Here is a 12,500-nt window from a genome sequence, read left to right as displayed (position 1 = left end):
CTTCCCCAAACATTTCAGAATGTAACATTGCAACACCTGAGATTGTAGATTTGAATTCAGTTCACTATCAAAGAGTTATTTATGTTTATTTGAATGCTTATAAAGCCCTTTGCACACAGGACATTTGCGTTTTTTTCGTTTGCTGCATGAATAAAACGCATTGGATTTGGTGTGCAATGCTGTAGGGAATCGGCGCTGCGGATCCCAAAAGGAGTCATAAAAGGAGTGATGAGTTTTTTTTACCGCATGCGACAAGACGCACAAATCGAACTGGGTTCGCACGGCCGCAGCCACTCGTCGCATGTCTAATTCGGATCCGGTGTGCATGAGGTCGTAGAGAAATATTGTTTTCTTTTAAAAAAATGAAATTGTGGGGGCGCCCGCTGGCCTGGTGGTCAAGGCGCATACCGCATACTAGGTTCGTCGCCGGTTCGATTCCCGATCCGGACGACCTTTGCCAAAATGCCATTCCCCATCTCTCTCCCCATTTCCTCTCAGTCTACTGTCCTATCAAATAAAGGCCTAAAAAAGCCCAAAAACAAATCTTAAAAAAAAATAAAAAATGTAATTTTCCGTTTTATCCGTGCGGATAAACGCACCTGTGTGCAAAGGGATTAAGTTAACTAAAAAATCATTTTTTTTTTTTTTTTTTCAAATAGAACCACAGTCTTTTGACAAAAATATCGGTCAAAACGTGGGGTAATCTGTGGTCTAAGGACTCCTAAACAACTGGCCAGGGTTGCGGGGGCTCTGGTGTCAACAATCTCCCAGGGTGTGTAATGATACTGTGCAGTAACAGGATGGCTCCAGACCTCCAGGTGGTATCGACAAGGCCCTCATACGATACCTAGCATGGATTAATAGACTGTGGAGGCTGGGCACGGCCAGCTGCTCTGTACCACGGCCTGTACCTCCAGTCGCGCAGCGCTGCTAAACGCTACGGGTATCGGTTGACAATTAGCCCCAGACGCAGGCTGAATTCGAGGAAGCTCAGGTCAATACGAGTGATTGAGAAACACTGCCTGGCTTACTGTAGCACTTGGTTTCCAACAAGACCTCCGATGGGAGAGAGAGGAACTGGATAAACACAGCACAGAGACTCTGACGGGGTCCGGCGTACGACTGAGAGGCCAACGTTGACACTGTAGAGCATACATGGGCAACAGGCGGCCCGGGGGGCCACATGCGGCCCCCACCTTCGCTTAAAGCGGCCCGCAGGTTAATACCGGAATACTGATATGTTATTGATTTCAGCTGTTACAATTCCAAACATGACCTGGTTTAATTCCGTCAGTCTATATTAGTAGCTTAATGACAGTATAGTAGTATTTTTTTGTCTAATGTATTTGTATTTAAGTTCATAAGGTTAACATGAGTATAAAACTAAATGTGTTTCAAATTAAATCTAAATTTTACATTTCAGGATTCCAATTAAAGATGCGATGCGTTTTGAGCTTGTAGATCTGCTATTTTTGCTTCTTTTGTATGAGATAGTAGAATGACAAAGTAGGATGTAATGTGTGCAATGTGGCCCTCTGGAGTGAAGGTGGAAATATAATGGCCCTTGCCATCATCAAAGTTGCCCACCCCTGTTGTAGCGGCTATTAGTGTGTAGTCCATTCTGTCCTACAAAAGATCGCACCAAAAGTCCATCTCCCATCGCACCAAAAGCATGCTTTGCACCCATGAATCAAATTGAAATATTGTCTATAATATTGTCTCTGTTGGGTGGAAAGCTTGTATGTCCAAAACCATTCCTTCCCCGCCAGAAAAAAGTGATCTATAAGCCCATCACCATTGTGAGTTTTTAGGCTAGATCGGCTATTCTATACTTCTGTGTGACACTCATGTATGATGAAGCAGTGCCTTCATGAATGAAGAAAATACAACAAGTTGAAATCTGTAGATCTGAGGATTCTGCCCGAGTATGACAGCAGAAGCTTATATATCATAGTTGTCGGGTGGAAACCTTGTATGCCCAAATACCGTTTGTTTTGTATTTATCATTTTAAAAATGATTTAAACTAGTGAAAACAGCCGATCTACAAGCACACAACGCCTCGCACCGCGAGGCGCTGTGTACTTGTAGATCGGCTGTTTTCACTACTTTTGTGTCAACAGCCTAGTATGGTGAAGCAGGGCTTTACTTTGCGAAAAAATGTACAAATTTGAAACTTGGAGATACAAGGTTTCTGCCCGACATTGACGATGTACTGTATATGGATATCATTTGGGTTGAAAAATCTAAATTCCAGTCATGGCCAGTGACTCTTCTTCACACACTGCTGTAGGAATAATTCACGTGAATGGTTGAGGGGTCATTATCCGGCTGCCTGGACAACTCAATGCTCTTTGGGCTGACATGGTTATATATGGGCATATGGCTGGCGTTTTGAAAGAATACAAATGCCCTTACAGGTAAAAAAAAAAAAAAAAAAAGAAAAAAATCAACAACAACAACTGTGATTTATCGAAGCAAATGACCAAACGACCTACAGTCCAGAGTCATCAGCAGGGAAATCGATGCGCAGTGCTCTGTTGTGTAATGAATGCTATGGCCTTTATTATAATAAGACCTGCATGCTTGTTCGCTCGCAGCCACAGGCAGCCCCCGTTCCGGGCATTTCGTCTGCCCAGACATAATCTCTCAACCTTCAGTCGTGCTTTTTTTTTGGGGTTGGAACACGATTTTGGTTTCATTTGTGGAACTAATTTGTATTCAAATGTTCTTTGTTGGCGGCTTCACGGTACGATCTGTCTCACGGCGCGGCAGATAGCCCGGCGGTGAACCTAGCTGTCATTAGCCCAGCGCTGTGTCTGTCCACAGAGGACCCAGAGGTTAGAAGCTGATTAGCCTCCTCTGAATATACTAAGACTGGGAGGACAGGGAGAGAGAGAGAGAGAGAGAGAGAGAGAGAGAGAGAGAGAGAGAGAGAGAGAGAGAGAGAGAGAGAGACAGGGAGAGAGAGAGAGAGACTGGGAGAGAGAATCCCATTGGCAGCAAATCACAGATTAAGCTCCAGCATTCCAGCAGCCCCAGATGGTGCCTGGGATATGGCCGTCCCCTCGGTCCGACCGCGGAAAATGTCACGCGACGAGCCACTACACATTTAAATACCTGCCGCGGCGATGTCACCACCGGTGGGCTGCACCAGTAAAATTAACACTACGGCTTTTTTTTAATGGGTGGCCTCCGTGGTTCTAACGGGGAGAGATAACGACCGGCCTGGGATTGGTTGCAACAGGTTGAACGAGCGAGGCTACTAAACCAAACTGCACAGCGAAGAGTGATAATAGATGTGTTTGGCCGGAGTGCTAAACATCCTCCAGGAGCTGATCTAAAACGTTCAATGCTAAATCATTTGCTCGTGTACTGTTTTACTGAGCACATCCAGAGTACAACTCCTCCTGTGTTAATTCAACTGGAGCTTAACCCTGCAAGACACAAATTAATTTCTGCTGGCCAAAAAAAAAAAAAAAAAATCAGATGGTGTTGTAGGAGTCCTAATCACAGGAAAATGTAATGTTAAAAAAATAATTATGTTTTTGTAAGGTTTTATAGCCATAAATCATAAATCATAAATCATGCTCTAATTTGCATTTTGGGGATATTTTTCACAATAATAACATATGTACATGTTCTAGACATTCTAATGATCACGAAAAAATATATTACAGGCATTTTACTACTGTTTCTGTGAGGAATAGCTTCAGTTAAAAAGTGAGATGTTGTTCGTCCAGACGCTGGAATTTCAACTTCTCTGGGAGGTGTGAATATCAGCCCCTGTGGGGGGTATTTATATGCAAATATCCTGGCCAATGGCATTGTAATACTAAATAATAGGATTTAATGGTGATGTTAATGTAAAAAAGAACAGGAAAACTAATCTTTTTTTTTTTTTTTTAATGATTTAAAGAATGTTGCCAAAAAGCAACGCTGGGCCTTGCAGGGTTAATACAAATGGAACCAAATGTACCCGTAAGGATTTTGTTCCCACCGGTGTGCCTATTTACTTGAATCAAACAAAAGGTATATGCTCGAGAGCACCAACATTGATCTTCTGAAAATGGCATTATATCGTCTTTGTTTGAACCTCCTCCGTGGGATAGTGTGAACAAAACAGGAACAGAGCCACGCAATTACAGGTCTTTGAGGTGGAGGCGGGCAGCTTCCATGTTCCCCTGTGCAATTTGTCTATTTTTGTGCGCCGACAACGTGTGGAGGAAAAATAAATAAACTGCATTTATGTTTGCTGTTTTTCATCACAGACACATGCAATCCCTCGCTGCATATTGGTCTTGTCTTATTGGTCCAAGTCAATAGAAAGTGGGTGTTTGTGTAATCCGTTAAAACCCCCGTTGCCAGTAACACCAGAAATAAATAGGAGGATGAAACTTACGGACTACGCTGCTATTTGAAGCATATTCATTGCACTCAATAGATCCGGAATGGGTACAGGCATTAGTGTGTGAGCAATGCAATTGGAAATGGGGAGGCCTCCACTGGCGCCACATTCATCAAAATAGATTTTTTTCCCGTCCCAAGAGACCAAGTAGAAATTATTGCTCTAAATAGCCTTATATCATGTATCCATCGTTTTATTTTTTTTTGTCTCCTTTCTCTCCCGTGTTTTTGTTGTGTTTTTATTTCCGTGTTATTACCGGTGTGTGTAGAGCGTTATGGAAGCTCTCTGACACAACAATTAGGTAATTAGCAGCTCCATCTTCCCCGTGCCGTACTATTCAAAACATCCCAGAAGTCTGATATCGTGTTACGCTACCACTGTACGCATTTAGCGGTGTCACCATCCATAGAACACACCTTGGGAACTGGCATACGTCACTGGCACCGCACCGCAAGCAAGCCAAAGGAACAGAACAAAGAAACAACAAAAGATGACAGTGTGAACGTGAATAAATATCTCCTCGCGGTGTCACTCGTAATATCCATGTATCATTCATAACCGTGGCAAGATGTTTGTCAGTAGGGGGGGGGGGGATCACAGAGCCATCATTCAGTGGAGCCTGGTGAGGCTGCATTAGAAATGTCTTTAACCCATTTAGGGCCTAGAATTATTGAATGCTTTAACCAGTGAAAAATAGCAGATATACAAGCTCGCAGCGCGGCACCGAGTGCCGCGCTGCGAGCTTGTAGATCTGCTATTTTTTTGAAAAAGTCGTGAAAATGTGTGCAAATCTTTGAATATATGTATTTTCAAAGCGAACGCTTGTAACTCAAATTTGGTTCCTGTGGGGTCCCTGAAACTAAATATTTTGAGATGGGGGTCCGTGGCCAAATACATATCATTTTGGGGGTCCTTCACATGAAAAAGTTTGAGCACCACTGACATAGTAGTCTCTCAAGAACAGACTAACTGAGCTCCAGTTAAGTGAAAAGGACCTTTTCTTTGACAATGGCTGGCCAGATTGCTGACATAGAAACATAGGTTTTTCAAAAACATTTAGAAGGATTCAAAAGACACTTATAGAATTCTAATTTTCACGATTTTTCAAAAATAGCAGATCTACAAGCTCGCAGCACGGCACCGCTGCTTGTATATCTGCTATTTTTCAATAGTTAAAGCATAAAATAATGATACACAATACTGTGTACCCGTCCCGTTCTGAATGGGTTAACCCGGTAGAATAGTTGCACCGCGGGAGATCTGATTTCCAAAGTTTATCTCTTCCCCCTTTTTCAAAGTCAGTGACAAAATGTTAACGGGGGACATCTGGGTCTTCGGCACCCAAAACTATTCTAGCACATCGCTTAAGAGAGCGCGGGGTTTTGCCAGCGACAGCTTGTCCAATCAAATAACTCTAATGCAATCAACACCTTGGTTGGGACCCCTTGTGGTTTCCCACGCTCCCCTCGCCATGGAGAGGATGATGAGGCACACACGCTTCCCAGAAGACAAAGACGAGAGAGGGTGACTGAAACATCTGTTGTCTGCTCGGCACTCAAGAACGAGAAGGAAGGAAAGGGGGGGTAAAAAACTAACTAGACTAAAACTAAAGAAAAACAAACAAACATGAGAGCGATGAACCTGTGACTCATTCAATTAATGCTGCAGTAATTGAAGTCTTAGGGGAGCGGGCTGCGATCTGCTTGAATGAGACCGGAACAAGACAGAGAGAAAATCAATCGCAATCAGCATGACTATTGGAGTGCTGCTGGCTGTGATTTATTTGTGGTTGTGGCTGCTGTCCCCTCCACCATGACAGGTGCCCCTCTTGGATAACAACTTAAGTCTCACCAGCAAGACTCCTGTTTGTCCCGTGCAAAAGAGTCAATAATAACACCTACTGTCAATCTGCATCTTTATCTACCATCAGGGCTGGACAATTAACTCCAAATATGACAATTAACCGAAAACATACATTGAAACCGATATTTTGAACCAGTAACCGATGTTTAACCGAATAATCGAGATTCGAGAAGCGATTACATTCTAATTTATATGATTATTAAATCAACTAATGGTCCAGGCGCATACCACTTAGGCATTGCCACATAGGCATGGATGCCTGGCGGCGGCGCCGGTTCGATTCCCGATCCCCATCTCTCCCCCCATTTCCTGTCTACTGTCCTATCAATAAAGGCATAAAAAGAAAAAAGAAAAAAGAAAAAAAAACTAATTCGATTAGTCTGATTAATCACTTTAACCCTGTATTATACTTTGTTGTAAAATGGTTGGTGGCATACAGAAATATAGCAGAAATGTCCGATCTACAAGCTCACAATGCGTTGCTATTCCAGCTTGTTGATGTGCTATTTTCACTATAAAAAATATATATATATTGCATCGAGCATAATCGAGGCAAAAGCCGTATACACACGTATTTAATCTCTGAGACACGATGCCAGACAAAATAGTCAAAACGACCATCATTTGAACAATAACACCTTAATACCATACATAATTTATGTAATATGACGATAATTCCCCCCTCTTGACAGTAATCTCAAGCGTCGACAGTGTACTCACACGTGGCAGTCCCATCCTCACTGCCATTGTGTGTGAGGTGTGTGTGAGGTGTTTGTGGAACCAGGAATGCCTCCAGGTAATTGGACCCTATACACACACACACATACATCTAGTCTGGCTGCTTTTTATCTCTGTGGAGGAGTGAGTGTTCAGTATGGCTATAGGGAGGAGGGGGGCTGGGGGGGGGGTGAGTAACACATACAAGTACCATCACGCTGCTGGTGTTCTGCCTCATTTATCTCTTGATAAATTCATCAGGCTTTCATGAATATATACAGTATATATTATATGTATATACAGCAGTAGGAGTTCCTTTAGAGCCATGCGTTACATTAAGCCATTTAGGGCTGGAATTACTTAATGCTTTAACTATTGAAAAATAGCAGATATACAAGCTCACAGCGCGGCACCGAGTGCCGCGCTGTGAGCTTGTAGATCTGCTATTTTTTTTTAAATCACGATTCCTCTTTTGCGAGTCTTTGAATATATCTATTTAAAAGCGAACATTTGTAACTCAACTATTTGCTTCCAGGTGGTCCCTGGAACAACATATTTTGAGATGGGGGTCCGCGGCCAAATACCTGTATTATTATTTTTTTTTTTTACTTAATCAATCATAAACCAATCATTCACAGGGTCAACATTTTACATAATTTTCATAATTTTGGGGGTCCTTGACAGGAAAAAGTTTGAGAACAGCTGATTTAGAGGAAGGATTTAGATGTCGAGTCAAAGATGGGGTCAAAGATATTCGAAGACGTGCTCACATTTTCGCGATTTTTCAAAAAATAGCAGATCTACAAGCTCGCAGCGTGGTGCCGCGCTGTTTTAGCTGTTTCTGCTGTTTTTCAATAGCATAAAATAATGGTTAACGTGGTGAAAATCTAACGCGACTCGGGTTCCAGGTCTTTGAGGGTTAATTAGCCAAGAGAATGTGAGCTCCTGCAGCCCCCCCCCCACACACACACACACACACACACACACACATACCCCCACACACACACACACCTGCGACGAACAGAAGCATGCTGTCATCTGGAGTGTGTGTGGTGCCGCGTAGTGATGGTGGAGGATGGAAGCCACTGCAACGCACAGCCTATCGGACTCCTGAGTGCCTTCAAGCCGGCATAATGGGCTGTGAAATATCTGCTCACTGAGCCAATAGGGTTGCATGAAAATTACATAAAAACAACGCGCTGCATTTACTGTAGGTGCCATGGCACCCTGTGCTCCCCCCACCCCACCCCCCACCCCACCCCACATGACAGGTTCTGAGTTATAAAAGATGGATGCTTGGCAGAATCTACTGAAAGTAGAGCGATGTTTCTCCCACAGAGGCCCTGGTGAAGAGGGTCGTATCTGAGACTGTCCAAGAAAGAAAGAAAGAAAGAAAGAAAGAAAGAAAGAAAGAAAGAAAGGAAGGAAGGAAGAAAGAAAGAAAGAAAGAAAGAAAGAAAGAAAGAAAGAAAGAAAGAAAGAAAGAAAGAAAGAAAGAAAGAAAGAGAGAAGGAAAGAAAGAAAGAAAGAAATCATACTTCATATCATGCTTTATTAAAAAATATATAGTTTATGAAGCTTGGCTAGATAGGAAGTCATAAGAATGAGTTGTCAATGGTTCTCAAACCTTTTTAGGCCACGACCCCCAAAATAAACATATTTTAACTGGGGACCCCCACTCTGACAAGCACTTGGAATTGTAGGTATTGCATTTAATGTGACGATCGGTTCCGCAGATAGATATTGTGCAAATAGCAGATCTACAAACGCGAGGCGTTGTGAGCATGTAGATCGGTTATTTTCACAATGTTCGCCTCTTGCTTAGAAAGAAAGAAAGAAAGAAAGAAAGAAAGAAAGAAAGAAAGAAATACTTCCACTCCCCCGCCAGAAAAAAAAAAAAAAAGGCAACTTCACTTTGGCCTTAAATTATACAATCCAGTTGAAATAATATGGAGAGCCCTATAATCCCCTCTGGTTCCACCAGAGCCCTGCGCTGTTGTGAATATAGCTGTGGCTCTGTCAATCATTCCCGGCTCTTAAAGGGCATGATAATGTACTGTACGACATCAATGGCTGGCTCGCTGGAAAGAAGGAAAAAAAAAAAGCGAAAAGGGCACATCCGCACGATCGCCGGCGGGGGACCAAAGAGAGCGGAAAAATACCTCTTGTTGTGTCTTTGTAGAAGAAAGGACTACGAGTGCAACGTGGGGGCCTCATAGAAAGCTCTGGCGGAGAGGGAGGGGGGGGAGGATGTGGGCTGCCATTATTTGTGTCACCTGACACACAAAGGGCCACGAAAAACCGGGTCATGATGGATCCATACATGCAGTATGGATGCCCCCCCCCTACCACCTCCTTGTGTTTCTCAAAGGTAAATATGAGAACGCTTGTTTGGCTTGTCCTCCGAGGAGGCATCTTTCCATTTCATCCGAGTGCAAGCATGTCAATTGTGATCACTGGATACATCTGAGAACCACCAGAATGTCATAAATGAGTAATGCAGCTGTCAGTTTATGGCTCTGCTCCACGGTCTTACATCAGTGGTTCTCAAACTGGGGGTCGGGAGGGGGGTCGCCAAATAATTTGGTGGGGGTCCCCAGATTACGATTAACTTAATGTGCAACATTGTTTTGTCACTCAACAGTAAACAGACCGACATAAGGTTTAAGGGTTTATGCACATTTCTAAAGTGACAATTGAAGGACTTTTTAATGCCTCTGAAATGACAGATTAAAGAAGTTGTCAAATATCAGAGACAGAAATTGTGGAAATAGCCGATCTACATGCTCACAATGCCTCGCAACGTAGATCTGCTCTTTTCACAATAGAACTGTGTTATACAAAATGTAGTGCCTCAACTCTTGATTATTTTGGGGGTCGCGGCCTGGAAAGGTTGAGAACCACTGCCTTACGTCACCCCGGCATAAACCGCCACACCTCCTCCACCTCCTCCCCCCCATCACCAGGCCCCGGTGTCGTGGTCACCCCCCGGAGAGGAGAACACACACCCATCATCATCATCATATGGTGATAATTATCGTTGAGATGATACAATGTCTCCACGATATGCCTTTTCAGAGGTATCGTATATATCGTGATACAATTGAGGGAGCCTTGTAAAAAAATCCTGTTTAATCGTTAATACAGAGATTCAATTTAAACCTGCATTTTGGTCTAAATCAGTAGTTCTCAAAATGTAAAATGTCAAGGTCTCCACTTAACTCTGACAGTATACAAATGAAACCAAATGGACCCGTAAGGGTCCATTTGGTTTCATTTGTATACTGTCAGAGTTACATACTTGTAAAGTTCTATTTAGACCTCCCAAAAGGAACCCAGAGAGTCTAGTTTTTTTGTCAAGTAACTTGAAAAATAACCATAAAAACCAACGTGAAAAAGAATTGTGATAAAATCGTGTATCGTGATACAGCTTTGGGAAAATATTGTGATATTGTATTTCTCCATATCGCCCACCCCTAATCCACCTCACCCACCTCACCTCAGCCCCCAAAAGATCCAGGGATGATGTCATTCAGTTGGTTCTCAAACTGATCCCCCCCAAATGTATGTGTATTTGGCCCATGGATCACCCCCATTCAGAACGGGTACACTATTATTGCGTATCATTATTTTATGCTTTAACTATTGAAAAAATAGCAGATATACAAGCTCACAGCGCGGCACCGAGTGCCGCGCTGCGAGCTTGTAGATCTGCTATTTTTGAAAAATCATGAAAATTAGAATTTTGACCCGATTCTATAAGTGTCTTTTGAATCTAAGATTTTTTGAAAAACTCTATGTTTCTATGTCAGCAATCTGGCCAGCCATCGTCAAAGAAAAGGACCCTTTCACTTAAATGGAGCTCAGTTAGTCTGTTCTTGAGAGACTACTATGTCAGTGGTGCTCAAACCTTTTCATTTGAAGGACCCCCAAAATTATATTTATTTGGCCACGGACCCCCATCTCAAAATATTTAGTTCCAGGGACCACCCAGAAGCAAAATTTGAGTTACAAACGTTCGCTTTGAAAATACACATATTCAAAGATGTGCACACATGTTCGCGACTTTTTCAAAAATAGCAGATCTACAAGCTCGCAGCGCGGCACTCTGTGCCGCGCTGTGAGCTTGTATATCTGCTATTTTTCACTGGTTAAAGCATTCAATAATTCTAGGCCCTAAATGGGTTAATGAAAAGGTTTTATGCCAGGGACCGCCCAGAAGAGAAGCTTATTCTTCTCTTTGAGAACATATGATTGCCTTGTCATGATATCATGTTGATAGTCACCTGTTTTTAACCCTTCCAAAAATAGATGCAACTGCACTTGTTCCTCTCTACACCATTTCTTTGCCAACAATAGCTGATCTACAAGCTCAGAACACATTGCAAGCACTTCTATATCTGCTATTTATGGACTCTGCAAGGTTCAAGTGGTTATAAAAACACATCGTGTTGTTATGTGTGTACTGTGTAGACAGGTGCCATGTTGCCACAAATTAATACAACTATATAATAAATAATCACCATTAGCCAACTAAATGAGTAAGTAAGGCTGTAAGTTTCAATGTAGGAAAAGTGCTTACAGTTTTAAAATGGTGTGAGTGATTTCTTTGCTGTCAAATGATAACAAAGCAAGGCAAAAACAAAAAGGAAACGGCAGCATTATACTGTCACTGCCTGGATGAGTGGTGCAAGTCAAGGCAAAGATAACTACATTATTTAACATTATGAAGACAGGCTCTTGTTCAGAGCAATGGATCCAATGTATAATACATGTACAGTACACAACTGACAACTGTGGCTATAATATAACAGGGTAGGTAGGTAGGTAGGTAGGTAGCAGTGTTGATTTTGTCGACTAAAACTATGACGAAAAATGTTTGTCGACTGTGTTTTTTTCTCTGACGGAAACTAAATAAAAACTAAACAAAAACTAAGCTGTGGTGACTAAAAAACAAAGACTAAATATATTGACAATTTCGTCAACAAAATAAAAACTAGACTAAAACGTTAGGGAGGGACTAGTGGAGAAGAGAGTCATTTTATGTTTGGTTGCTCTCAGGTGTTGCGTGCTGAAAATAGCCGAGCTTGTAGATCTGCTATTTTCAGCACACAAAAAGGGGAAAATCAGTCATTACGATGCCATCAAGGCCTGCCAAAATACATTTTAGTCGACTAAATCAACTGTAGACTTAGTCACCTAAAATCTTATGACATTTAGTCGACTAAAATTAGACTAAAACTAATGCTTTTCAGGTGACAAAATTAAGACTAAAACCAAATGACATTTTATTCAAAAGACTATGACTAAAACTAAATCAAAATTTGCTGTAAAAAACAACACTGGTAGGTAGGTAGGTAGGTAGGTAGGTAGGTGGGTGGGTAGGTAGGTAGGTAGGTAGGTAGGTAGGTGGGTGGGTAGGTAGGTAGGTAGGTAGGTAGGTAGGCAGGTAGGTAGGTAGGTAGGTAGGTAGGTAGGGGGGTTGTACCTTTAACTGTTCTGCATGGGTTGAGG

General features: G+C 42.3%; 1 protein-coding gene across 1 annotated transcript in view; it reads right to left on the bottom strand.

Annotated features, from left to right (window-relative positions):
• The window catches only part of LOC308307677 (contactin-associated protein-like 5), a gene marked incomplete at both ends in the record, with an annotated part of 201,373 nt that overhangs the window by 187,841 nt on the left and 1,032 nt on the right, over positions 1-12,500 (bottom strand). The window lies entirely within an intron of this gene.

The sequence above is a fragment of the Nannobrachium achirus genome (assembly GCF_963921795.1).
Source record: "Nannobrachium achirus genome assembly, chromosome: 22".
NCBI lineage: Eukaryota > Metazoa > Chordata > Actinopteri > Myctophiformes > Myctophidae > Nannobrachium > Nannobrachium achirus.
The sequence above is the reverse complement of the archived record's forward strand: the minus strand, read 5'-3'. Positions and strand labels throughout refer to the sequence as shown.